The following is a 13,977-nucleotide window of genomic DNA, read 5'->3' on the forward strand; positions in this document are numbered from 1 at the left end:
ACTGTCACTCCTTCTCCTATTTGTCTTGAGTGAAGTCAAGATGGCTGGAGCTACAGCAAGCATATTGCAACTATGAGGCGATATCCTGACACAAAGGGCAAGAGAATCACAGAGAGACCAAAACTGACATTTGAGAACCAAAACTAATGCTGCAAACTACCTACCCTTAGGCTTTGTTGTGTGAGAAAAATAGACCTATATTTCTTCAAGCTATTTCAGTTCAGTTCAGTCGCTCAGTCGTGTCTGACTCTTTGTGACCCCATGGGCTGCAGCACACCAGGCTTCCCTGTCCATCACCAACTCCCAGAGCCTGCTCAAACTCATGTCCATCGAGTCAGTGATGCCATCCAACCATCTCATCCTCTGTCACCCCCCTTCTCCTCCTGCCTTCAATCTTTCCCAGCATCAGGGTTTTTCCAATGAGTCAGTTCTTCGCATCAGGTGGCCAAAGTACTAGAGCTTCAGCTTCAGCATCAGTCCTTCCAATGAATATTCAGGACTGATTGCCTTTACAATTGACTGGTTTGAGAGTCCCCTGGACTGCAAGGTGATCAAACCAGTCAGGCTACTTACTGATGCTTAATTATTCTATTATTTGTTAATGGGTAGGGAACTATACAGACATGTCTAGTCCAGGCCTGGAGCTGATCCAGAAGGTCACGGAATTCTCAGAGGGATTGGGAAAAGCACTAGACAGCAGAGGATGAAACCAAGAACTGGCAGCTTGCTCCTGGGACAGACACCCAAGTCCCATCGGCTTCAGGAGATACCTAAGCTCCTGGCTACATCTTGCTCTGGTTAAAAAGCAGCAGTAGGGTGCTCTCGGGTCTGACTACATGAAACCAAAGTGATATTCCCCTTCCAACTCATTGCCACCTCTCTAAACACAACTTTTTGTTTTATCAGTCTTTGCAACCGTGATAAAGCCCTCTTTCCTTCCAGAGTCCTTTGCCACCCCTTCACTCAAGGCTGGCTTCATGGGCATCAGAAATGTCCAGGTACACAGGGCTCTGCACTTAACATGGTCTCGGCCTTGATTTAATGCACTAATGTCACTTCTGTGAAATTCTTAAGTTAAAAAAATTTTTTTATTCTATTAATATTTAAAGTATGGTTTATTTACAATATAATATTGGTTTCAGGTGTAGTGCATAGTGCTCCAGTATTTTTTTTATTTACAGATTATACTTGATTAAAATTTATTACAAGATAACGGCTATAATTCCCCCTCTTATGAATCTTTGTTGCTTGTGTGGGAGGGAGGCACAGGAGAGAGGGACTGTATGTACACCTAGGGCTGATTCACTTTGTTGTACAGCAGAAACTAACAGGACATGGTAAAGCAACTACACTCCAATAATAAAATGTGAAAAATAGAAATTCTTAATTTTTTAACATAGGGTTCTAGATTTTGACTTTGATCTGTGTCTCGAACGTGATGTAACCAGTCCTGCCTCCGCTTACAGTCTTCGGCTTTGGGCCATGTCTTAGCTCTCTGAGCCTCATTTTCCTCATCTGTACAATGAGAATAATCCTCACTCCTTTGCCTGGTTGTTGGTGGACTTCATGAGACATTAGCGGAGCAGCTCCACCATGCCTGGCCTGCTCGAGTGCCCCATTCTAGTTCCTTGTCTGCCTGAGGAACTACTGGGGTTGTAGTTCCTACTGGGGTTGATTGCACCCGTGTCCATCTCCAATGCTGAAGTTCACTTTCCTGGTTCGTCATTTAGGAGTTTGATGCCAGGTAAGCTCTTTGAGGGTTGAGACCCTCTTTATTTCCTCCATGGCACCTGGGATGGTCCTTTGTCCTTGGCATCACCTGGTAAGGTTTTGATGATGTATAGGTGCTGTTCTGGAAGCTTCTAGGACTCTAGGAGAAGCCTACTTCTCCTTTAGAAGTTGAATTTAGAGAAGAGCAGAATTTAACAGCAGTATTACAAAGAAGTGGCTTCTCTGGGGGCTCAGTGATAAAGAACCCACATACCAATGGAGGAGATGTGGGTTCAGTCTCTGGGTTGGGAAGATACCCTGAAGAAGGAAATGGCAACCCGCTCCAGTATTCCTGCCTGGGGAATCCCAGGGACAGAGGAGCCTGGCGGGCTACCGTCTGTGGGATCACAGAGTCGGACACGACTTAGTGACTGAGCGCACACACACACACACACACATAACAAAGAAGGCATAGTTGATATTTTGTGAGACTCCAATTGCTATCCTCGCTTGGCTGACCTAATATAAAACAGTCAGAATCTCCTCTCTACCTCCTCTGAGCTTCCGAGTGGAAGTAGATCAGAGCTGAGACATTACCACAAGGAATGAAATGCGGCCAGGACCAGGCCTCTTTTGGGCGGGGTGAACTCCACCGCAAGAGCAATAAAGGTCTTTGTCAATAAGCCCGTTTCCATAGCGGGCTCTAGTTTCCCTGAGGATTGAATTCCAGTCGTGTCCCAGATGCCTGATGGCCAAGGGGCAACCTGCTTGCCAGGCAGAAGAGTCGGCACCTAGCCGCAAGTGTGGTTTCCAAGAAATCAGTCAGTGAAAATGAGTGGTATTGACGGACTAGTTAGATGAAGGAGAGTTTTGTACAGAAATAACTCATTTTGTTGCATTTAGAAAAAATATACCTTCAACAAATCTGTTTAAAGTTTTAAGCATTTTAATAAGCACCAGCTGACATAGCTGATGCACAAGCAGTTAATGTAGCTGATATAATTTGATAACCACCGGTGATGAAGCACTCTTGAGGCGCACCTCTGCCCTCCCCCACAGTGTCGTGAGGTAAGGAGTTGACCTTACCCACTACGCAGTGAGTAAATTAAGGTTTTTGTTTTTGTATGTGTTACTTTTCCCATTTAATTTTTTGAAAGTTGATATGCCTTATTTTGATTTTTAGTCAATAAATTTTCTTTTCCTCTTTTTGGCTGCATAACAAGCAGGATCTTAGTTCCCCAACCAGGGATCGAACCCATGCCCCCTGCAGTGGGGGCATGCAGTCTTAACCTCTGGACTACCAGGGAAAGAAAGAAAAGTTGCTCAGTCATGTCTGACTCTTTGCAACCCCATGGACTGTAGCCTACCAGGCTCTTCCATCCATAGGATTTTCCAGGCAAGAATACTGGAGTGGGTTACCATTTCCTTCTCCAGGGGATCTTCCCGACCTGACTCTTTGCGACCCCATGGACTGTAGCCTACCAGGCTCTTCCATCCATGGGATTTTCCAGGCAAGAATACTGGAGTGGGTTACCATTTCCTTCTCCAGGGGATCTTCCCGACCCAGGGATTGAACCTGGGTCTCCTGCATTGTAGGCAGACGCTTTACCATCTAAGCCACCAGGGAAGCCCCAGTAAACTCAGATTTAAGAGGATAAGTAAATTGCCGGAGGGCATGGAGCCGGCTAGCGCCAGGCTGCTTGACTTCCCAACTGCTCCTGTGTGAAGTACATTCATCTCAAGTGCGAAGCTTGGGAAATGTTAATATGTGCAGGACCCAGTAACCGCCACTCTAATCAAGATGTGGAACACTTTCAGCATTCTGGAAGCTTCTGTCAATACCCCTCACCCCCACTGCTCCCAGTAATTCCTCCTCTGACATAAATTAGTTGGAGGCAAAACAGTCTTGCTGCTTACTTTGCCTGCATTTGGTCCTCAGAGAAGACAAGAGGTGCTTCTGTCTCTTAGCCCTGCTAATAAAATCCATATGTATCATATGTGTTCATGCTAAGCCACTTCAGTCGTGTCTGACTTTCTGCGACCCTATGGACTGTAGCCCTCCAGGCTCCTCTGTCCATGGGATTCTCCAGGCAAGAATATTGGAGTGGGTTGCCATTCTCTTCTCCAGGGGATCTTCCCGACTCAGGGTCACATGTGTTCAATTATATGTAAAATCCCCAGAGTAAAAAGTACCTTGTATTTCTAGAGGCTTCTGTGTCCAAGTCAGAGCCCCGCACTTCATGATGCCCATATCCCAGTGGTAAGGACTTCCTTCCTGTCTCGCTGAGGCACAGGCCTACCCTTGACATCAGGGAGACCCTGGGCAAGGGTCAAGGAGAGGCCCACAGACCTTTCGTTTTTGGCTGTGTTGGGGCTTAGTTGCATCTTGGGCTTGGTAGTTTCAGCGTGCAGGCTTAGTTGCCCTGCAGCATGTGACATCTAGTTCTCCAGCCAGGGATCAAACCCGAATCCCCTGCATTTCAAGGTGGATTCTTAACCACTGGACCACCAGGGAAGTCCCAGTCATTTGACTAGATGTTTCAGAGTTACAGCTAAGCCTGTTAGAGTACTCCCCTCCCCCCATCTTAATAAGTAAAACTTTTCATAACACCAGGCTTGAATTTAGAGCACCCAGACTCCTTGGAATTCTGAAACATGGCAGTAGAGTGTCAGCTGTGACTAGGTTGGGCAGCCTGCCGGCTCTTTTCCTATTTCTGGCTCCATCCCATATCTGATGTGTGTATGTGGCCACCCCAGCCGGTCCACCTAAGTTCTGTCCACAAAAAGGAAGCCTTGACCGGGCCTCCCGGCCTACCCTCAAGCATGCTGGTGGCATGGGGCATTTTTGGAAAGACAGATCTGTGAGAGACCAGCTCTGGACGTCCAGAGAGAGGCCTGGAAGGGAAGATACGAGCTTCAGGGAGGAGCATTCATTTGGGGCTGCAACTCCCTCACCCCCACAGGTCTGGACACAGCCTGGGGAGGCCCAGGTGGAACCTGCAGAACTCAGAGCTTAAAATGCCCTTTTGTCTAATCCCAGGGTGGTTCTACAAAATTAAGGCCATTTGTCTCAATCAAGAGACAGCTCTTGTCCTTCTCAAATTCACTCTGAATAGTTGGGTTTTTAGCCACTGGACCACCAGGGAAATCCCTGAAATGGATATCGATAGCAGGCACTGTGGACAAGGGCTTGCCTGGTGGCTCAGCTGGTAAAGAATCTGCCTGCGATGCAGGAGAACCAGTTCGATGCCTGGGTTGGGAAGAACCCCTGGAGAAGGGATAGGCTACCCACTCCAGTATTCTCGGGCTTCCCTGGCGGCTCAGACAGTAAAGAATCTACTTGCAATGCAGGACACCTGGGTTCGATCCCTGGGTTGGGACAATCCCTTGGAGGAGAGCATGACAACTCACTCTAGTATTCTTGCCTGGAGAATCCTCATGGACAGAGGAGCCTGGCGGGCTACAGTCCGTGGGGTCGCAAAGAGTTGGACATGACTGAGTGACTAAGCACAGCACAGCAGCAGTGGACAAGGCAGAAAAAGTCTCTGCTCTCAAGGGGTTTACATTCTAACGAGAAGGTAGTGATACCATAGATACATAAAGAAATAAATGCTTCAAATTATTTCAGACAGACTTAAGTGCTGTGGATGATGAATCATGAGCTAGAGATGAAGGAGGGAGTAGGGAGTGCGTTCGAGGCTCTGAAGACCTGCCAAGGGTTCCACTCCCACCAGGGCCCTCAGGCTCTTGTTCAGTGGGTCCAGCAAACCATCCTGGGTCTTTTCTGGAACTGAACATTGCCTGCCATGACCATGATTCTACAGGGTGCTTATAGCCCTGCAAGAAATTAGGACAAAATAGGTAGGTTGCCTTGAGTCCTGTTTAAAACAAAGAGGGCTAAGCAGACAAATAAAAGCATGAGGACGGGGCTAATTCATCCCAATAATACTGTCCACCCACATTGTGATTTAAAGATCAAAAAACACTTTGCCAGGTATTTTCTTGTTTGCTCCTCACCTAAGCCATTGAATTTGGCGGGGTAAGTACCGCAGTCCATCCCAAGATTTGCAGGATGAGACAGATTGAGAAAAAAGAGACCCGCTGAAGGTCAAGCTGAAGCACCAGGGATGGACCTGTCTCCGGTCCAGGCGCCCGCTCCCTCTTCCCCCACACGGTGGTGACTCTCCCCTGCCTTGCTGCCCTCAACCTGCTCAGGGCTTCAGGAAGGAGCTCAGCCAGGCTTTTAATAATCAATCAACTGTTTTCCTGAGGCATCCACACAGACTTTTGGCTAGTCTTCTCAGAAGCTGTTCTCGCAAAATGCTTTCTGATTTTTCGCCCAATCAGTAGTGAGCTTTGAAAAAAAAAAAAAAGCCCTTCCATTCTCTTTTTCTGCACCAGCCAGCCTGGCAAGGCCTATTTCATTTCTGAGATTCAAATTGGAAACTGCCTTCTGTTCTCATTAGTTTGGGTTGTAGTGGTCATTACATCCTAAACAATTAATCCCTGAATGCCAGTTTCTTACTAGAATTATCCTGGACTCAACAACTGGTTTTCTTAGCAGCAAGGCAGAAGCAATTATTCCTGGCTTTTGTAACTAAACATGCTGTGCTTGGCACTTTACAATGTTTTCATCATTGAGTTATCAACATTTATCTCTATCAGGGGAAAGGGAAGGCTGTCCAGTTACGAAGGTCTGGCAATCACGTAGACCTGTTTACCGGTATCTGTGCGGCTCCCTTCACTTGCTCAGATGCAGAAGGAAGCCCCTCAGGCCCTAGGCCCTGTGCCTGAGTCTGGGCCCATCTGAGAGGTAACAGAAAACCAAGGGGGAGAGGTGGTCTACTTCTGAGGTCTCAGGTTACAGGGCTGTGCTCTCAGGTTACGTGGCAACTCAGGGCCCATGGCCGGTAGACAGTGTCCTCGAGCTTGTGGGGACTGTCTGCTTGGGTTCTCAGATTCTTTTCTGAGGAAGCTTCCCTTCTAAAGCTGGGCCACTTGGAGTCAACCCAGGAGTCTGATGGGGTCTGTGGGATTCCCCTGTCCAGTAGGACAGACAGAGCTATACCGGGACCATCAGGGAGCTCAGCCCACCCTGGACTGGGAGAGGCCTGAGTACCTTCCTGTGCACTGACCCACACTTAGGTCTTCTGGAGGGTGGTGTGATGGGAGACACTGGGGCAGCCCTGGGGCCAGGTCCTGAGGTCATGCTCCTGGCTCCAGCCCTCACTGCTGCGTGACTGTGGGCACGCTGCTTACCCTTTCCCTGCCTCATTCCTCATCTGTTAAGCAGTGATGTTATCACTGTATTTCACAGGGTAATTTTGCAGATTAAGTGAGTTAATATTTGTCATTAGAACAGCATGCCTGGCTCATAGTAAATAGCTATTAAGTGTGCATTTAAAAACAAAAAGGAATTTTCCTTTAACATCTAAAGGAGATTTTTAATGTTCTTTTGTCCCCTTTAGACAGAATATAAAGACAGCCTAAACCACAAGGCCCACTGGTTGCATTTGAATGCACCAACAAACCAACCCTAAACTTATGGTCTTTTTTTTTTTTTCAATTGGAGTGTAATACAAAGTTGTATTAGTTTCTGCTGTACAACGAAGTGCATCGGTTATATGTGTACAGACATCCCCTCCCTCAGGGACCTCCCTGCCCCCTCTATCTGGGTCCTCACAGAGCACTGCGCTGCACTTCCTGTGTTGTATCGCAGGCTCCCACTAGCTGTCTTACACGCGGTATGTATATATGTCAGTGATACCCTCCCACTCCGTCCCACCCTCCCCTTCCCTGTCACGTCCACATGTCTCTTTTCTGCATTTACATCTCTATTCCTGCCCTGCAAATAGGTTCATCTGTACCATTTTTTTTCTAGATTCCACATATATGCGTTAATACACGGTATTTCTTTTTCTTTTCCTGACTTACTTCACTCTGTATGACAGACTCTAGGTCCATCCACATCTCTACAACTAACCCAATTTCATTCCTTTTTATGGCTGAGTAATATTCCATTGTATATCAGTGAGGTGGGTGAGGCAAGTTTGATTCTCCCTGGGGAGAGGTGGTGTGGGCTGCTCCCTGCTGCTGTGCGTCCGATACCAGCCGGTTGCCTGGAATTTTGCTGGTTGTCTCTTTGCCTGCCTGCATATACCCACATGACCTCAGAGAGCAAGAAAAAATTGCATTTGTCATCTTTCCTTTTTAATTGTTTAGTAGAAAATGTGCAGACAGCTGCTATTCCAAGGGTCTTCCCAGTTGGTACAGTGGTAAAGAAATCTGCCTGCCAATGGAGGAGATGCAAGAGATGCAAGAGATAGAGGTTTGATCACTGAGTCAGGAAGATCCCCTGGAGAAGGGCATGGCAACCAACTCCAGTATTCTTGCGGAAAACCCCATGGACAGAGGAGCCTGGCAGGCTACAGTCTGTGGGGTCACAAAGAGTCAGACATGACTAAGCGTGCACACACAGACACACACACACACTGCTGTCCCAATGCCTGCTTCAGGAACAGAAGAACAGCAGGTTCTAGTGCCCCCTGGACTGCCCAGGCGTCCTGATGTTGCAAAGCTTCATGCCTGTGTGGAGCTGTGCCCCTTGCCCTCCTAATAGTGGCTCTGCTCGGGGTCTTCCCGCTTCAACATGGAAAAAACATCCTCCCAGCAAATCCTTGGGAGCTCTCAGGTGTCAGAGAACCCATTGTAATAATTCCATACCCAGATAACAAAATGGAGACGCAGAGAATGTGAAGGACTCATCCGTTGACTTTGGATAAGTTAGTTGAGTCATTCCCATCTTGAAAATTTCTGCCTTCCCTGCAGGACAAGTCTCTCCCTTTCATAATCTCAAGCTCTTTCTCAATCCTAGAGAGTTCCCTCTAACCTATGATTCAAATATGAACTATTTCCATGTTAAATACATAGAAAAACATGAAAAGAGGAAGGGAAGAAGGCAAAAGAAATCAACCTCCAAGAGGACACTCCTATGTGTTGGGCACTGATCTAGGTGCTTTTGCGTGTTTTTGACACATTTAATCCTCCACCAGCTTCACATTTTTTGTCTTCTTATAGTCATTTGCCTAGAGTCACATAGGTATGAATATTGGAACTAAATCTGAAGCCATATCTGAGTCCAAAGGCCATGATCTTTCTAGTACACTGAGAGGTGCTTAAGACACATCGGTAGAATTTCACTTTTCTACTAAATTTCCGTCACTCACGATAAATGGGTTAAGCTTGTATGGTTAACTATTCACATCCTCCATTTTACTTCTGTCTTATTCACCTGTTCACGCCACCATTTGGTGTAAACGGTCTCAAACCCCTTGGAAAAGAGGCCACGTGAGGATGAGGTCAGCGGTACGGCCATCTCTGCACACCAGGGTCGCCCAGCAGGGAGGCACTGGGCAAATGTCACCTCTCACCTGCCAGATGGCGACGCCAAGGTTAAGTGACTCGCTCCAGACCCCACGGGCGCGGAGCCCGACCGCTAGCGCAGCCTCTCGGCTCTGAGGAAACCTCCTCGGCCGAGCATTTTCAGGAGCCCTGGGAGCGCCGCTTTCCACTCTCATTTCTTGTGGGTTCTTGGAGAGCCTCAGGTGCCCAGCACTGGCTTTGGCAGGTGCACCGAGAAGGGTCCACTTGGCATTTCTTTAACTACCATAAACAGATGTAGCACTTGGGCCTCAAGAGGCAGCTTCTGGCTTTTTTTTGTCTTTTATTATTTATTTGTTTGTTTTAACTGAACTATAGTTGATTGACAGTATTGTGTTAGCTTCAGGTATACAGCAAAGTGACTCAGTTACATATACATATATTCTTTTTCAAATTCTTTTTTAATTATAGCTTATTACAAGGTAATGCATATAGTTCCCTGTGCTATACAGTAAATCCTTGTTCTTTATCTATTTTATATACAGTTGTGTTAATCCCATGCATGCTTGTGTGCTAAGTCCATTCAGTCATGATTGACTCTTTGCGACCCCATGGACTGTAGCCTGCCAGGCTTCTCTGGAAGGAATCCAGGAATCCAGCCCATGAGGATTCTCCAGGCAAGAATACTGGGGTGAGCTGCCATGCCCTCCTCCAGGGGACATTCCTGACCCAGGGATCCAGTTTGTGTCTCTTATGTCTCCTGCATTGGCAGGCAGGTTCTTTACCACTGGTGCTGCCTGGGAAGCCCTGTTATTCCCATACCCCTAATTTATCCCTACCCATCTCCTTTCCCCTTTGGTTACCATAAATTTGCTTGTTTTCTATGTCTGAGTCTATTGCCGTTTTATAAATACATTTGTTTCTATTACTTTTTAGATTCCACATATCAGTTCAGTTCAGTCGCTCAGTCGTGTCTGACTCTTTGTGACCCCATGGACTGCAGCACACCAGGCCTCCCTGTCCATTGCCAACTCCCAGAGTTTACCCAAACTCATGTCCATTGAATTGGTGATGCCATCCAACCATCTCATCCTCTGTCGTCCCCTTCTCCTCCTGCCTTCAATCTTTCCCAGCATCAGGATCTTTTCAAATGACTCAATTCTTCGAATCAGGTGGCCAAAGTACTGGAGTTTTAGCTTCAGCATCAGTCCTTCCAATGACTATTCAGGACTGATCTCCTTCAGGATGGACTGGTTGGATCTCCTTGCAGTCCAAGGGAGTCTCAAGAGTCTTCTCCAACACCACAGTTCAAAAGCATCAAATCTTCGGCACTCAACTTTCTTTATAGTCCAACTCTCACATCCATACGTGACTACTGGAAAAATCTTAGCTTTGATGACATGGATCTTTGTTGGCAAAGCAATGTCTCTGCTTTTTAATATGCTGTCTAGGTTGGTCATAACTTTCCTTCCAAGGAGCAAGCGTCTTTTAATTTCATGGCTACAATCACCATCTGCAGTGATTTTGGAGCCCCAAAAAATAAAGTCAGCCACTGTTTCCACTGTTTCCCCATCTATTTGCCATGAAGTGGTGGGATAAGATGCCATGATCTTAGTTTTCTGAATGTTGAGTGTTAAGCCAAGTTTTCACTCTCCTCTTCCACTTTTATCAAGAGGCTCTTTAGTTCTTCTTCACTTTCTGCCATAAGGGTGGTGTCATCTGCATATCTGAGCCCAGCGTTTCTCATGATGTACTCTGCATATAAGTTAAATAAGCAGGGTGACAATATACAGCCTTGACGTACTCCTTTCCCTGTTTGGAACCAGTTTGTTTTTCCATGTCCAGTTCTAACTGTTGCTTCCTGACCTGCATACAGATTTCTCAAGAACAGGTGCAGGTCAGGTGGTCTGGTATTCCTATCTCTTAAAGAATTTTCCAGAGTTTGTTGTGGTCCACACAATCAAAGGCTTTGGCATAGTCAATAAAGCAGAAGTAGATATTTTTCTGGAACTGTCTTGCTTTTTTGATGATCCATCGGATGTTGGCAATTTGATCTCTGGTTCCTCTGCCTTTTCTAAAACCAGCTTGAACATCTGGAAGTTTACAGTTCACATATTGCTGAAGCCTGGCTTGGAGAATTTTGAGCATTACTTTACTAGCATGTGAGATGAGTGCAATTGTGCAGTAGTTTGAGCATTCTCTGGCATTGCCTTTCTTTGGGATTGGAATGAAAACTGACCTTTTCCAGTCCTGTGGCCACTGCTGAGTTTTCCAAATTGCTGGCATATCGAGTGCAGCACTTCCACAGCATCATCTTTCAGGATTTGAAATAGCTCATCTGGAATTCCATCACCTCCACTAGCTTTGTTCGTAGTGATGCTTCCTAAGGCCCACTTGACCTCGAATTCCAGAATGTCTGGCTCTAGGTTGATGATCACACCATCATGATTATCTGGGTCATGAAGATCTTTTTTGTATAGTTCTTCTGTGTATCCTTGCCACCTCCTCTTAATATCTTCTGCTTCTGTTAGGTCCATACCATTTCTGTCCTTTATCGAGCCCATCTGTACATGAAATTTTCCCTTGGTGTCTCTAATTTTCTTGAAGAGATCTCTATCTTTCCCATTCTATTGTTTTCCTCTATTTCTTTGCATTGATCACTGAGGAAGGCTTTCTTATCTCTCCTTGCTGTTCTTTGGAACTCTGCATTCAAATGGGTATACCTTTCCTTTTCTCCTTTGCTTTTCCCTTCTCTTCTTTTCACAGCTATTTGTAAGGCCTCCTCAGACAACCATTTTGCCTTTTTGCATTTCTTTTTCTTGGGGATTGTCTTGGTCCCTGCCTCCTGTACAATGTCATGAACCTCTGTCCATAGTTCTTCTGGCACTCTGTCTATCAGGTCTAATCCCTTGACTCTATTTCCCACTTCCACTTTATAATCGTAGGGATTTGATTTAGGTCATACCTGAATGGTCTAGTGGTTTTCCCCACTTTCTTCAATTTAAGTCTGAATTTGGCAATAAGGAGTTCATGGTCTGAGCCACAGTCAGCTCCCGGTCTTGTTTTTGCTGACTGTATAGAGCTTCTCCACCTTTGGCTGCAAAGAATATAATCCATCTGATTTCGGTTTTGACCATCAGTGATGTCCATGTGTAGAATCTTCTCTTGTTTTGTTGGAACAGGGTGTTTGCTAGATTCCACATATAAATGATATCATATAATAGTAATATTTGTCTTTGTCTGACTTGGCGTTCAGTATGATCACCTCTAGGTCCATCCATGTTGCTGTAAATGGTAATATTTCATTGTTTTTTTATGGCTGAGTAATGATGCTTTTGAACTGTGGTGTTGGAGAAGAGTCTTGAGAGTCCCATGCACTGCAAGGAGATCCAACCAGTCCATTCTAAAGGAGATCAGTCCTGGGTGTTCTTTGGAAGGACTGATGCTAAAGCTGAAACTCCAGGACTTTGGCCACCTCATGCGAAGAGTTGACTCATTGGAAAAGACCCTGATGCTGGGAGGGATTGGGGGCAGGAGGAAAGGGGGACGACAGAGGATGAGATGGCTGGATGGCATCACTGACTCTATGGATGTGAGTCTGAGTGAACTCCGGGAATTGGTGATGGACAGGTAGGCCTGGCGTGCTGCAATTCATGGGGTCGCAAAGAGTCAGACATGACTGAGCAACTGAACTAACTGAATATTCTATTGCCTATATATACCACATCTACTTTATCCACTCATCTGTTGATGGACACTTAGATTGCTTACATGTCTTGGATCCTGTAAACAGTGCCGTTCTGAACATTGGGGTGCGTATATCTTTTCAAATTAGAGTTTTTGTCTTTTCCAGATACTATATATTCAGGAGTGGGATTGCTGGATTCTATGGCAGTTCTAGTTTTAGTTTTTTAAGAAACTTCCATACTATTTTCTATAGTAGTTGTACCAATTCACATTCCTACCAACAGTATAAGAGAGTTCCCTTTTTTCCACACCCATCTGGTATTTATTGGTCTAGACTTTTCCATGATGGCCATTCTGACTGGTGTGACATCGTACCTCATGGTAGTTTTGACTTCCGTTTCTCTAATGACTAGCATTGTGGACCATCTTTTCATATGCCTCTTGGCCGTCTGTATGTCTTTTTTGGAGAAATGTCTATTTGGGTCATCTGCCTATTTTTTGATGGGGTTGTTGGTTTTTTTGATACAGTTGTATGGACTGTTCATATATTTTAGGAATTAAGTGCTTGTCAGTTACACTGTTTGCAAATATTTTCTCCCCATCCATGAGTTGCCTTTTTATTTTGTGGATGGTTTCTTTTGCTATGCAAAAGCTTTTAAGTGTGATTAGGTCCCATTTGTTGCTTTTACTTTTGCAAGTAAAAAGAGACTTATGTAAGACAATATTGGTACAATTTATGTCAGAGAAAGCTTTGTGTTCTAGGATTTTTAAGATGTCATGGTTAAATGTAAGCCACGTTGAGTTTATTTGTGTGTATAGTATGTGGGTTATTCTAACTTCATTGGGCTACATGAGGTTGTCTAGGTTTCTCAGCATCACTTGGTGAAGAGACTGTCTCTTTTTTGGCTCCACTGTGCAGCTTGTGGGATCTCAGTTCTCCGACCAGGGATCAAACTTGTGCCCTGCAGTGGAGGTGCAGAGTCTTAGCCACTGGACCACAGGGGACGTCCTGAAGAGAGCTGACTTTTCAGTGGGGCAGCTTCTTCATGTGCTCATCAGCCCTCCTGCTTACGGGGGGTTGGGGTGGGGGTGGGGGTGTGCAGGGCTGGGGGCAGCCGTGGTGCTTCAGGGCCAGGCCCCTGCCCACTGTGGTCCTCCAGGTGGTCAGCCCGAGGGCCACAGAGATGCGTAGGCATCACA

The 13,977-nt window shown here is 45.9% G+C and overlaps 1 protein-coding gene and 1 non-coding gene across 2 annotated transcripts in view; both read right to left on the reverse strand.

Moving 5' to 3' along the window:
- The window catches only part of SIAH3 (siah E3 ubiquitin protein ligase family member 3), a 72,430-nt gene that overhangs the window by 44,976 nt on the left and 13,477 nt on the right, over nucleotides 1-13,977 (reverse strand). The gene's annotated exons all lie outside the window — the stretch shown is intronic.
- On the reverse strand, nucleotides 3,266-3,337 carry TRNAC-ACA (transfer RNA cysteine (anticodon ACA)). Its single transcript has one exon. It is a non-coding gene; the product is annotated as a tRNA-Cys (tRNA).

This window comes from Bubalus kerabau, chromosome 12, assembly GCF_029407905.1.
Source record: "Bubalus kerabau isolate K-KA32 ecotype Philippines breed swamp buffalo chromosome 12, PCC_UOA_SB_1v2, whole genome shotgun sequence".
In the NCBI taxonomy this organism is placed as follows: Eukaryota; Metazoa; Chordata; class Mammalia; order Artiodactyla; family Bovidae; genus Bubalus; species Bubalus kerabau.